Source organism: Chenopodium album, chromosome 21 (genome assembly GCF_948465745.1).
Source record: "Chenopodium album chromosome 21, dcCheAlbu1.1, whole genome shotgun sequence".
Lineage (NCBI taxonomy): Eukaryota > Viridiplantae > Streptophyta > Magnoliopsida > Caryophyllales > Amaranthaceae > Chenopodium > Chenopodium album.
The window spans coordinates 30,014,571-30,028,472 of record NC_137854.1 but is presented as its reverse complement, the minus strand read 5'-3'; positions in this window follow the sequence as shown (position 1 = coordinate 30,028,472).

The following is a 13,902-nucleotide window of genomic DNA, read 5'->3' as shown; positions in this document are numbered from 1 at the left end:
GATTGGGAGAAACTCCGGTTGACGGAAGACAAAGATAAGGTTTATGGTGATGAATATGAAGAACCAGATGATAAAATTTCTAAATCTCGAATTGCTTTATCTATGATTGACAAACTGCTCACGAAAAAGCCCTTCAATGTCGAAGCAATGAAGAGGGTTTTGAAGAATTTATGGCGATTAACTAATAATATCGCTATACGTATGATCGAAACAAATTTATTCGTGTTTCAATTTTTTGATGAAGCTGACAAGATGAGGGTATTGGAGGGTAGGCCTGGGCTTTTGACAACCAAATTCTTCTGCTGCAAGATCTGAATGGCGATGCACAGGCATCGGAAGTATCCTTCCAATTCTCCTTGTTTTGGGTTAGGGTACTTGATGTTCCTTTTGGTAGACATAATGCAAGATTTGCTAAAGAAATTAGGGACTGTATGGGTGGATTCATCGAGTTCAATGACTCGGATCCTTTAGGGTGGGAAAAGTTCTTGAGAATTAAGGTTTAGATTGATGTTGACAAACCTCTACGAAGAGGTATGAAAATTGCCATGGGTGGTGAAGCTAGGAAGTGGGTTGGGTTCAAATATGAACGTTTGGGGGGATTTCTGCTACTACTGTGGAAGGCTAGGAATTAATGACAAAGAATGCACCCATGTTGTGATTTAAGATGATGAAGGTTGTGTTGTCTTTCAATACGGTCCTTTTCTCACCGCCTCTCCATTACAACGCTCTAAACTTGATATTGCTGACCGTGAGAAAGAAAGAAAGTGGGTGGAGAACCTTTCGCATAACAAAGGAGGGCGTAGTGCTATGTACAATGATCCACAAGCAATCCGCCTCGGTCCACCAAGTGTTGCCTAAAAGTTGATGTGTAACTCACCACATTGCGAGAATACCGAGTCACCTCGGGGAAGAGAAGCATCATTGATGATAATGACTGACCCACTTAGCAAGAAACAGGTGCTAAGACCCAAGCCATTGCCGACTTCTGCTAGTACTCTAGGTGAAGCTGATAAGGATGCTGATAGTCTTTCTGAACATGTCAATAATCCTTCTGCCATGTGGAGCCATCTCCAAAGACAATGCTGAGTTCTTGGAAGAGAGTGGACCGTACCACTCAACGTAACAATGATGATACCACTATGTATGACAATAGTACTATTTTTTCTGGTATAAAAAGAAAGAGTGAGGGGTTGGGTATGGTGTATGATGGTTGTAATGGGGTTGGGGGATAGTAGTAAAAAATTAAAAGGTGTAGGGGCTATCGTGGCTTGGCAACCCGCGTGCAGTTAGGGGCCTCCAAGATACGTGTTGGAGGGAAAAGCCAAATATTGTCTTTGTAATGGAGATTATATGATTGATGAAAAAATTCTAAATAAAATAAAAAAAAAATCGTTGTGGTTATACGAATGGTGTTTACTTTAGTGGTTGAGGGAAATCTGGTGGTATAGGGTTGTGGTGGAAAAATGTTAATGTGGAAATCGTCTCTTACTCTATTCATCATATATTTGCTAATGTGTTGGATGCTAATAATAAACCTACTTGGAGGGCAATTGGCATTTATGGGTGGCCGGAATAAGCAAATAAACATCACACTTAGTCCGTTATGACACAACTCAAAGGCCTTAACGGCCTCTCATGTGTTATGTTTGGTGACTTCAATGAAATTTTGAGCTTGTCCGAAAAGGAAGGTGGTGTTCAAAGGAGTGAGAGACTTATGGATGCGTTCGGGAAGCGATTGATATGTGTGCACTTCGTGACCTTGGCTATAAAGGGAGTACTTTTACATGGGAAAGAGGAGATTCAATGACAACTTTTGTTAGGGAGTGGCTTGATCGGTTTCTTGTGGATGAGGGGTGGTGTACTTTTGTAATACCCCGTATTTTTAATGTATTTTATAAATTATTTATTTATTTATAAAATATATTTTGGGTCAAACTATTTTAATTATTGGATTATTTATAAAGCAAGTATTTATATTTAGGCCAATAAGTATTTAATCAAAATGTAGTCCATCTTCATTATAAACCCAACCATCCTATTTTTATATTTGGGCCAACTCTTTTATCATCTAAGTTTATTATTTTTATAAGCCCAAAACCTACCCTAACCTACACTACCCTATAAATACTCCATTTATCCCCAAAATTTTGCCACCCAAAAGGTCAAATGGTCAAGGTAAATAATTTTTCCTTTTTCTTTTCTTTTTCTTTTCTTTTCTTTTCCTTTTTCTTTTTTCCTTTCTTTCCTTGGTTTCACGCAGGAACTCCCTGTCGTGCGTGGGGTCGCTGCCACCGAACCGCCCACCTTGCTACCGCCGACCGACCAATTTCCGACAACCCACATCACCCCAGCCGCCGGTCTAGCCACCGGCCCAAACACCCACGGTGGCCCCCCTTCTCTCTCCTCTTGTTTTAATTTATTTCTAAGTAGTATGTTTTGGGATTTTGATTTTAATTATTAGTATATGATTAATATGTTTTATAATTGTGTTTTAATGATTAAAGAGGTTTAATTTCAGATTTTACAAAGTATTATGAGTTAGGGTTTTAAAATTATTAAAGACTTGATTTTTAGGGTTTTTATGAACAATTGATTTAGGGCTTTTATAGTAATGATGTTTTGAAATTTTGGTGATTATAACTACTAATTAGTTTAACTTAATTTCCAGATTATTTTGAGCACGTAGATTCGTATTTTAATTTTTAGATTCCCGTTCGTTAATAATAATCTCGTTTTAATCTCGATCAGGTTCTAAACTCATCCGATTTTGACAAAAAAGTAGTGTTTTCCATGTGGAAACAACGTTTTAAGAAAGCCTCACTACCTTTGGTAGTCATCACCACCTTTGGTAGTGATCACCACCCTCTCGTGGCCAAATTTAGCCTCTAAGTATGATTTTCGGACAGTTTTTGGTTTTTAACGAATTTTTTTTAAAATTTTATCCTTGAGTTTAAAGGGTAAGAGATAATTTAATTTTTCTATGGATAATTTAAGTATGAGGATGTACTTTGATGAAGTTTTAAAGCGGTTTTTGATTAGTTTAAAATGCTGGAATTTTATTTAAAGTAGTATAATTGTGATTTTAATAAAAGGGTGTGATTACCTATTAAAAAGGAGTTTAATTAGGGGTTTTTAAATAATTTTCAGATTATTTTAAATGATTTAAAGTGAGTTTAAGTTGCTGGAAATTGTGTATACAAGGGTAATTAATTTAGTATTATTGTCCCTTTATGTAGGAGACTTGATTTGGAAATTGTTGTAGTATTTTCGGCCACTTTATGGGCTTAATTGAGGTACGTTCGCGTGCTTAGCATATTTTGATGATGTAGAATCATGCTAGGTTTGGTTTCAATCAATTACAAGTAGTATCATGCTAAGGTTTATGTATTAAATTGTGAATTATTGGTGTTGGTGATTGAATGGTGAAGCATGAATTATTTGTGATGATTTATGGATTGGAAATTATATTTTGGCATGAGTGTATGGACTACATATTTATTTGTGGCATGATAAAGAGCATGTTTAATTAAATTAATTGTTTAATTTGGTTTGGAATATTGAAAAGGAATTTTATTACAGTCCATATAATTTTTAGTGATGCATTAAGCATGAGGAAGGAGCTATATAAGTGTCTATGTACACAAGGAATAAATAGTATGTTGGTGCCTTTGTGCACTTAAGGTGTTTTTAACACCGAGGGATAGGATTGTTGGCACTTTATGAGTTTAAGGTGTCTTTGACACTGAGGTAGATTTGAAAAGGGTTCAACATTAAATTATATGTGGTCACTAATTATTCAAGAATTAAATTGGTAGGTTTGTTTGATTGAATAATTATTATTGATTGAATTATTATGCTTTGGGAGTCATCACCAAGTTTAATAATCTGTAAATAACGTAAAGTGAAAGAGATTATCCACCAAAACTCTTGGAACGTATATACCTTGAGTATGAACAATGGGGGGAGTTATGGGGTTTTATATTTAACCATAACTTCTAATGGAGTACAGGACGCTGTATATTCCTTTTTATTATTATGCGCTGGAATTCCGCCACCAATGTGTGGCATAGGTGTGCTGGCACGATTAGCTCCCGTGTCAGTGAACCTCAATTTATTGAGGAAGGTTTAGGTGGAAACCCGTTCGATGCGTAATCAATGATAAATGAATTATTTAGTGTCCAGTTAAAGAGTCTTGTTGTTTGTTGTGTGTGCTTGTAAACAGGTGCAATGAGGTAAGTATGTGTTGTTACTTTAGAAGAATACTACAAGAGGGGGGGTGAATTGTAGTTTAAGAGAATTGAGCTAATTTTTGCGGAATTGAAAACTTATTAAGCTAAAGGAACTTAAAGTGAACACAGAGAGATTTTACGTGGAAAACCTCTTGGCCCTAACAAGAGGAAAAACCACGACCACTTGGGATTTTAGGAAAGATTCTCCACTATAATAGGGCAAACAACCTATTACAAGCTAAAGAATCAATCTTCAAGTTCCTCTATGAACTCGAAGTTCCCAGCAGCAAGTCCCACTACTTGCTACTCTTCTCTTCTCTATTCTCTTCTCTCTCTTTCTTAACAAACTTCTCTAAGAGTTCACTCAAACTCCCAATTCCCAAATTACAACTCAATGACAAACTCTAATGAAAGTAATTAAGAAAAACACTTAGTGGAATGCGACACTTGACTCTTTAAACAAAAGATGGATAAAAGTATTTGAGCAAGGGTGAAGTTATATTTATAGAAGAATGTTGCTTGGAGAAAACGCCATAATCTCCACCACTTGCACCACCTTCGTTTCATATCCTCTCCACTACTCAATACCACTTCCAAAGTTCTAAATCGTGTCCTAAAAACCAGGGAACGTTTATTACTTAAGGAAGCAGTATCTTTGTTAGTGGGGAGGACTTAATCAAAACAACCAGTAGCACAAGTTTAGGAGATCAGTTTTGCAATGATATATTTTTCAGAAAATAACTTAGCGTTTAAAAGATAAAATCAGTGAAAGATTATTTCAAACAAATTCTCCTATTTTTTAGCAAGTCAATAGTTATCTTTTTCAAACGTATTCCACTGGGAATTAATCCTAATTAATTTTCACTTACATAAAATCTAAAATAGAAAAATACTTCAGACTTTATGCTTCTCTTAGAAGTCTCTTCTCCGAGTCTTCTTTCCTTAGCTTCTACTCCGAAGCTCCAGTTCCTTTCCAGGAACTCTTCAGCTGATCTCTTGGACTTTTAGCTCTTTGTTTCCCTTAGCTTTAGTGAATCCTATGACTTATATACAAACTGCAAGACTCACAACATTTATCAAATTCCTTGTTTGACTTGTGTTATCATCAAAATATCAAGGGCAACATGTGCGGTGCTAGGAGTTGCATGTTAGTGTGTTTAAATATGCTTATGTACTCAGCTTTGCTGATTGTGTGTGTTTTTAGTGTCTGGCTATGTCTTTATCTTGGCCCTACGATGATCCATTTTAATGGAGAGTAGTGGGGGCAAGTGGAGATAATCTTTTCAGGTGTTGAAGCATATTCATGATGGGGCGTGAGTGAAGAGCGAATCATGCTAGTTTCTATTAGTTGAGATGTGATTTATTGCTTTCAAATATTATATTATGTTATGCTTATGAGACTAACGCAAAGGTTTTCGTAATTTAATTGGTTTTGATAAGGGCCTTCAATGGTTCCAAGTTGTAGGTTGATTTTATTTGACTTCGTTTGACTTTGGTTTTAACTTTATTTTTGTTTGGTTGACTTTTAAGTTGACTCATTTTGAATGGTTTTAATTTAAATCTTCCGCTATGTGTCTTTGATAATTGTCTTAGTCGTTCTCACGGTGGCAGTAATGTCTTAGATATTCCGAAATCTTATTTTAAAGAGTAAAATAGGTACTTTTAAAGTAAAGGAATTTCTAGGGTGTTACAACTTTATTCCCCAATGTTGAGGTCCGTCACTAACCAATTTTAAAACCTGACCACGCACCAATTGTTTTATCAACTGAGATGAGACACGATGATGATGGTGGAGCTCGGCATTTAAGTTTGAAAATTTCTGGTTGTCAAATGAGGGGTGTGGCGAAATTGTGAGTGGGGCTTAGTCAGATTCGGGCGGTTTGGGCTTGCGGCAAAGAATTGATTTTTGTGGTGAGAGGTTAGCAAATTGGGCAGCGTTGACTTATGGCTCTATAGAAAAAAAGATCAAGAAGGCAGAGAAGGCACTTAAGGCTCTTAAGGAGGGTGCAATGGATGGAGCATAAATGTCATTCCCTTTCGGTAGAGCTCGATTCTCTATATTTACTTGAAAAGTCATATTGGTTTGCTCGTGCTCGTGCAAATGAGTTGCGTGATTGGGATAAAAATACAAAATATTTTCATCACAGGGCTAGTCAACGCAAAGCTCGAAATAAAATTTCGGGTCTCTTTGACGACAATGGGATTTGGAAGAATAAAAAAGTAGACATTGAGAAATTGATTGCGGCTTACTTCTCTAAGCTCTTTGCAACGAGCTCGCCCACTGGTTTTCAAGGTGCTATGAAGGGACTTGACACATTGGTAACAGCAGAGATGAACTCAATCCTGGAGAGAGAACCAACGGGGGAAGAAGTAAAACAGGCATTATAATGTTCCAAATGCATCCACACAAAGCTCTGGGCCCTGACGGTATGCACGCTTTATTTTTTCAGAAATTTTGGCATGTTGTTGGGTCAGATTATGTCCAAAGTTGGTGGAATGGGAATGTGGATTTAGTTGATATTATATAACACTTGCATTGTGCTTATTCCGAAATATGACAAACCTGCTCTAATTTTGGAATTTAGGCCGATTAGTTGTTGCAATGTTATTTATAAAATCATCTCTAAGGTGCTAGCGAATAAATTAAAAAATTTCCTCGGAGATATTATTTCTCCAAATCAGAGTGCTTTTGTTCAGCAGAGACTCATTACTGATAATGTTATTGTGGCTTTTGAAATTTTTCATGCTATAAAGAGAGGTGGTGAAGGGAAGGATGAGAATGTTGCTCTAAAACTTGATATGAGCAAGGCATATGATAGGGTGGAGTGGATCTTTTTGGAGCAGGTAATAATTAAATTGGGGTTCTCGAATAATTGGGTTCATCGTATAATGTGTTGTCTTAAAAGCGTTTCCTTCGCTTTTAAGATTAATGGGCACATTTCGGGGTCTATGGTTCCCTCTAGAGGATTATGCTAGGGTGATCCAATTTCTCCGTACTTATTTCTGTTATGTTCGGATGCTTTTTTGATTTTGATTTCAAAGGTGGCCAATTGTAATTTGATTCATGGTGCTAGAATTTGCAGAAATGCTCCTAGGGTGTGTAGGCGTCGTTTGAAGTGCGCCTACTTAAAATCATGTTGTGAATATGCTTGGCACTCATAGGAAGTGGGAATTGACATATACGATTAGGGACACGATTAGGGACAAGGAAAGTAGGGAGCCGCCAACAAGTTTTTAAGGAACTTGTAAACCGTTCACGGATCATTTAAGGCAACCACGAAAAGGGACAACGAAAGGCAACAACGATTGACTCATGAAGGTTACACCCCATTCATAATCCATGAGATTACTATTTCCATATGGTTCGGAACCACGAAAGGAGGATCGGGGATGATGGTACGAAGTGAGTCATGGAGTCACATTCGCCCGCATTGGCCTCTATTCGATTCTTATAGTGAAAAGTATTCCTGCGATCTCAAAGGCATGCAAACAAAATATTCAATTTGCTCCAAACTATTATTAAGCTAAATTGGTTGAATATTAATGCAACATATAATTCTAAAATATTAGTGATCACTTGATTAAATAACAAGATTAAAGGAACCTAAACCGGTTGTCCAAATTATCTTATTAGGCGTGATTTTCAATTAAATATTCCCTTTAACATGCAGTATGGTGATCATAATAACAATAGAATAAAACATTAATATTGGAAGCAATATAGCAATAAATCCAACAATATAAAAATCGTTAGAAAAATAATAGAAATAAAAGGAACATGATTCCTTACTTTGATTTTGTTTGCTTGCTACTATAAAAATAATAAACGCGTTAGTAACTTCAAAGAAAATTAGTAAAACAATAACTAAAATGGAATTAAATTAAATTAAAATAGAATATAATTGGTTTGGGGCCAAACCCTCAAACAGTTCTACCTTTCACGCCGTGGTTTAAGGATAGAACCTCGGGTAAAGTACGGACTCCTTGGAGTGCTTAAGGAAGGTATTTTGAAAGAGAGAAGGGTAGGCAAGTGTTTAGGCTAGAGCATAGAAGAGAAAATGAGAGAGTTAATTGATGCCCCGTACATCAGAAATGAGGGGGTATTTATAGAAAAAATGTGTTGAGGGAACACACGGAACCCTAAAAAGATAAAAAAAAAAAAAAAAAAACCCTAAAAAAGTATCTCGTGACACGGTAAACTGTGCCGTGATACGAAAAGTTCCACCGTCAGATGGGAATGATTCCCGTGACACGATGCAATTTTTGTGTGACGCGGGATGTTTTTAGCAAACGGGGGAAGAAAACGCGTTAGGGTTTACGCGGAAAGGTCACAGAAATTCCCGTGTCACAGCAACCTTCACGTGTCACGGGAATTCTCACCGTCAGACGGGAGTGTTTCCCGTGACGCAATAGATTCCTGCCGTGGCGCGGGAATTTCCAGCCCACTTTTCCGTCTAAATACATTTTTAACCCTAATTACATTCAGCAATTTAAGTGCCAATTGATAATTTCGGGCCATTTTCTGATTTATTAATATTGGGCTAAAATAAGAAAATAAGTAAAAAGAAAGGTTTGGGCCAAAAATAATAAAACAATAAAAAGAGAAAGAGGTTTTGGGCTGAAATTAAAACTATGCTTTTACCAAAACTCAAGACTAATCCATGGACTGTTTTAAAATATGAATTTAATTAAATATGATTTTTAAGCACTCTCAGGATTAAATACTGAACCCGACCAATAGTGGCGGTGAAAGGTTGCTCATTATCGGGTTTGGTTTTGGGGAGACATTTTTAGGTGTCTACAGGGTGTCTCACTTATTCTTTGCAGATGATAGTATTCTTTTTGCTAGAGCAAATGTGCAAGAATGCTCGGCTATAGCTGATATTATCAGCAAATATGAGAGAGTTTCGGGTCAAAATGTCAATTTATGCAAGACTGAAGTTGTTTTCAGCAAAAAGGTATGCTCGAGTAGGAGACAGGAAATTATCAGCATTTTGGGAGTTAGGGAAGTTGAAAGGCATGAAAAATACCTTGGGTTGCCAACTATATTGGGAGGTCGAAAAAAGCAATTTTTGCATGCAGGATTAAAGGAAAGATTATGGAAAAAATTGCAGAGTTGGAAGGAAAAACTAGAAAGGAGGTGCTTATTAAAGCGGTGGCTCAGGCTATCCCAACTTATATGATGAGCAATTTTAAACTTCTTGATGAAATTCATGCTATGCTTGCAAGATTTTGGTGGGGATCTACGGAGACTACAACCAAAATGCATTGGCAACGATGGGAGCTCTTGTGCTGCCCCAAAGCTCTTGGTGGTTTGGGGTTTAGGGATCTAAAATATTTTAACCAACCTTTGTTGGTGAAACAAGTGTGGAGACTACACCATAATCCAGGAACTCTTATTCACTCAATTATAAAAGCTAAATATTTCAAAAAAAAAAGTGAAGTTCTCGAGGCTGCATGTGGCTATGTCCCAAGCTACACTTGGAGGAGTATGTGGGGTGCTAGAGGATTGTTGCTTGAGGGCCTTAAATGGAGAGTGGGGAATGGAAGTGCCATTAATGTTTGGAGTGAGGCTTGGTTGCTCGGAAACTCTTCTGCAATTGTGCTTACTCTGTGCGCTACAAGTGACTTGGGGTTAAGGGTCTGTGATCTGATCGACTATACTGTGGGGAGTGGGACCTTTATATAATATCAAACAACTTCTGTGATGATGATGCTGCCAAGATCCTCTCGATTCCCATGTCTCCAAGCTGCCTCCCACCCCCCCTCTCGATAAAATGTATTAGTGGCCTTCAAAGGACGGGGCGTACACAGTGAAGTCAGGTTACTGGTTATGTATAAGAGTTTTGAATGAGAAGGAAACTGACTTGGATGATGTGTGGAAGCTCATATGGTCTCTAATATGTCCCCCAAAATTGAAGCACTTCTTGTGGAGAGCGTGTAAAGGATTCCTTGATGTCAAGGAACGACTCTTTTATCATCATATTGTAGCTGAGAAAACGTGTAGTATCTGCCAAGCTCTTGAGGAAACCATACTTCACACCACATTTGAATGCAAGGCGGCAATCGACATCTGGGCTGCTAGCCCCCTTTATGATCAGGTTAATGCTGCCCCTGGCAGTAGCTTTGCAGAGAGGTTAGTGTGGTGCTCAAAGAATATATCAAGGGATGACATGTTGTTAGGGTGTTCAAATCCGGGTACTCGGGTTTTCGGGTACCCGAATACCTGGGTACCCGGACTTTCGGGTACTTGTTAATTTTTCCCATGTCCCGACACGAATAATTCGGGTACCCGGGTCCGGGTACCCGAATTATTCGGGTCGGGACATAGGGTACCCAAATCTCTTTTTTTTCAATAACTTTTTTAATTTTTTTTTTCTAACACAAAATAGGACGATAGATATATTAAAAGATTATTGCTTCAAAAACAATAAAATAAAATAAACGGTTTTTTCACCAAATGTCCTTGAACTTTTCAAAAATTCACAAAATACCCTCAAGTTTTTCAAAATTCACCAAATACCACTGAAGTTTTACTAATCAATACCGTGACCTCAAAATATCCTTGACGTTAAAGTTCCGTTAGCATCAAAATTTAATTCACCAAATGCCCTAACTTTATTAAATAATTACACAAAATACCCTTATTTTTAGAAGTACAACATCTAGTTTGAAATTTAAGAAAACTAGCCGTTAGTTTTGATTCTCAACCTTTTTTTGCATAAATACAGGATACAAAGCATCCCTCTTATTTGCTTAACCACTAATTTTTAATATCATGAGTTTTCAATCTAAATCATCCTCCTCAAGATTGATAATTCATACATTGAGGAGGATGATTTACTTTTGTGTAAGGATGTTTGCAACTCTTACACAAAAGTACTCATACATTGAGGATGATGATTTAGATTTTAGATTGATAACTCATGGTGTTAAAATATTTGTGGTTAAGCAAATAATAGGGATGCTATGTATCGAGTATTTTTGCAAAAAAAGAGTGAGATTCAAAACTAACGGTTAATTTCCTTAAATTTCAAATTAGACGTTGTACCTCCAAAAGTAAGGGTATTTTGTGTAAATATTTAACAAAAATAGGGCATTTGGTGAATTAAATTGTATTTTTAACGGAACTTTAACGTCAAGGATATTTTAAGGTCACGGTGTGAATATTAACATATTAGTGGTATTTTGTGAATTTTGAAAAACTTAAGGGTATTTGGTGAATTTTTGAAAAGTTCAAGGGCATTTGGTGAAAAAACAAATTATCCTTAGATCGAAAGTATTACAATGAAAATTGATGAAGGTAATCTCATCACCACAAGCAGAGAGCCAAATACTAGAGTTCAAAGTAGAAAATAAGAAGTATTACACAGCAAAAACCTTCCAACAATAACCTGTTGCATTTGTTTTTTTTTTGTAAAAATTCCAGATTTCTAGTGGCTAACTGTTACAACAACAAAAAAAAGAAAAAAAAAACCTATTCTCTGTAAAACCTGTTCTGCTAGGAATCTAAGCCAAAAATTAAGTCGAAACCTCAAACCCGATTTCGATTTTTCGCTCAGCTTCTCCGAAGCTTCGAGTGTTTATGTTCGAAAAAGTCAATAAGAAATCGAAACCTGTTAAGGATGTGTTCGAAACGGTGAATTTTTCCTTGATTTCTTCTCCAAAACGCAGCAATTCAAGCTAATTAATTGTGAAATTCCGAATTAAAGGCGGTTCAATCAAACCTTTAAAAAAATTGTGAACAAACCATTAAAAAAACTCAAGGAAGAAGAAGGTAGGAACTAGGAAGAGAGAGGCAAGAAGAGAGAGAGAGAGAGAGAGGAACAGCAAGATAGGAGAGAGAGAGGCAAGAAGAGAGGGAGAGAGAGGAACAGCAAGATAGGAGAGAGAAAGGAAATGAGCGGCGGAGAGAGAGAGAGGAAGATTGTGAAATAGAGAACCCTAATTTCCTCTCAATATTGGTATAGGCTGGGCTTACTAGCTTAGGACTTAGGAGCGAATTTATTTATTTTTAATCGGGTACCCGAAAATGAAAAGATGCGCCCCATGTCCCGACCCGGATAGAAGGCACTTTTCCCGGGTCGGGTACTGTAGGCGTCGTTCGAAGTGCGCCTACGTAAGCATGTTGTGAATATGCTTGGCACTCATAGGAAGTGGGAATTGACATATACGATTAGGGACACGATTAGGGACAAGGAAAGTAGGGAGCCGCCAACAAGTTTTTAAGGAACTTGTAAACCGTTCACGGATCATTAAAGGCAACCACAATTAAGGGACAACGAAAGGCAACAACGATTGACCCGTGAAGGTTACACCCCATTCATAATCCATGAGATTACTAACTCCATATGGTTCGGAACCACGAAAAGAGGATCGGGGATGATGGTATGAAGTGAGTCATGGAGTCACATTCGCCCGTATTGGCCTCTACTCGATTCTTATTATGAAAAGTATTCCTGCGATCTCAAAGGCATGCAAACAAAATTCAATTCGCTCCAAACTATATTATGCTAAATTGGTTTAATATTAATGCAACATATAATTCTAAAATATCGTGATCACTTGATTTAATAAAAAGATTAAAGGAACCTAAACCGGTTGTCCAAATTATCTTATTAGGCGTGATTTTCAATTACATATTCCCTTTAAACATGCAATATGGTGATCATAAATAAATAATAGAACAAACATTAATATTGAAAGCAATATAACAATAATAGCGTTAGTCAAATCAAATAATAATCCTAATCATGATATTAGCAATAAGAAATAAAATAAGTAATTAAGTGATTAATTACTCACTTTCCGCGTTTCCTTGAATTGCTACATCATGAATAAACTGTTAGTAACTTCAATAAAAAATAAATCAAATGGAAATTAAATTAAATAAAAAATAGAGTTGATTTGGTCCAAACCCTCAATTATTTCTACCTTTCACGTCTTGGTTTGTATGGACTCCTTAGAGTGCTTAAGGGATATAAAATGAGAGAATAGGGTGGCTAGAGTTTACGCTAGAGCAAGAGAATGATTTTTGGTGTAGGGAGAGAGGATGATTTTTGGTGTAGAAGAGAGGAAGAGAGAATGATTTAGTGATCAAGCTTGTTGATGATTGAAAAAGGAGAGATATGACCTCTATTCATAGGGAAAAAAAGAGGGGTCGAATCAAGAAAAGATAAGAATTCGAATCGGATAAAACTCTTGCGATAGACAGCAGTTTTTGCGGTTTTTGTTTTTATCATATCTTTTGATCCAGAAATCGGAATAAGATGAATAAGATGTCGTTGGAAAGCTCTTGAAGTCTACTTTCTAACCCAATTAGAATCAGATTAAAATATTTTGTAGAATAAAAGATATGGCCGAAATAGTGGGACGGTGTCAGTTTTGGATAGAGTTTCGTATTTCTTTTATATCTTTTTCGTTATAGCTCGAAATTAATATTATAATATATCATTGGAAAGATAATTTCAAGAGATATCCAACCATATAAGAATCAGATAAAAACAGTGAGGAACGAAAATAATATCTGTCAATCTTTGAACGTCTTTCAATTTGAATTAAATTACTAGAGGAGTTTTATTCTATTTCAAACTTTTTAATCTTATCTTTTCAAAAAGGATAATTATGATCTTTTAGAAACTTATATAAGCTTCCAATTAATCTTAATTGGATT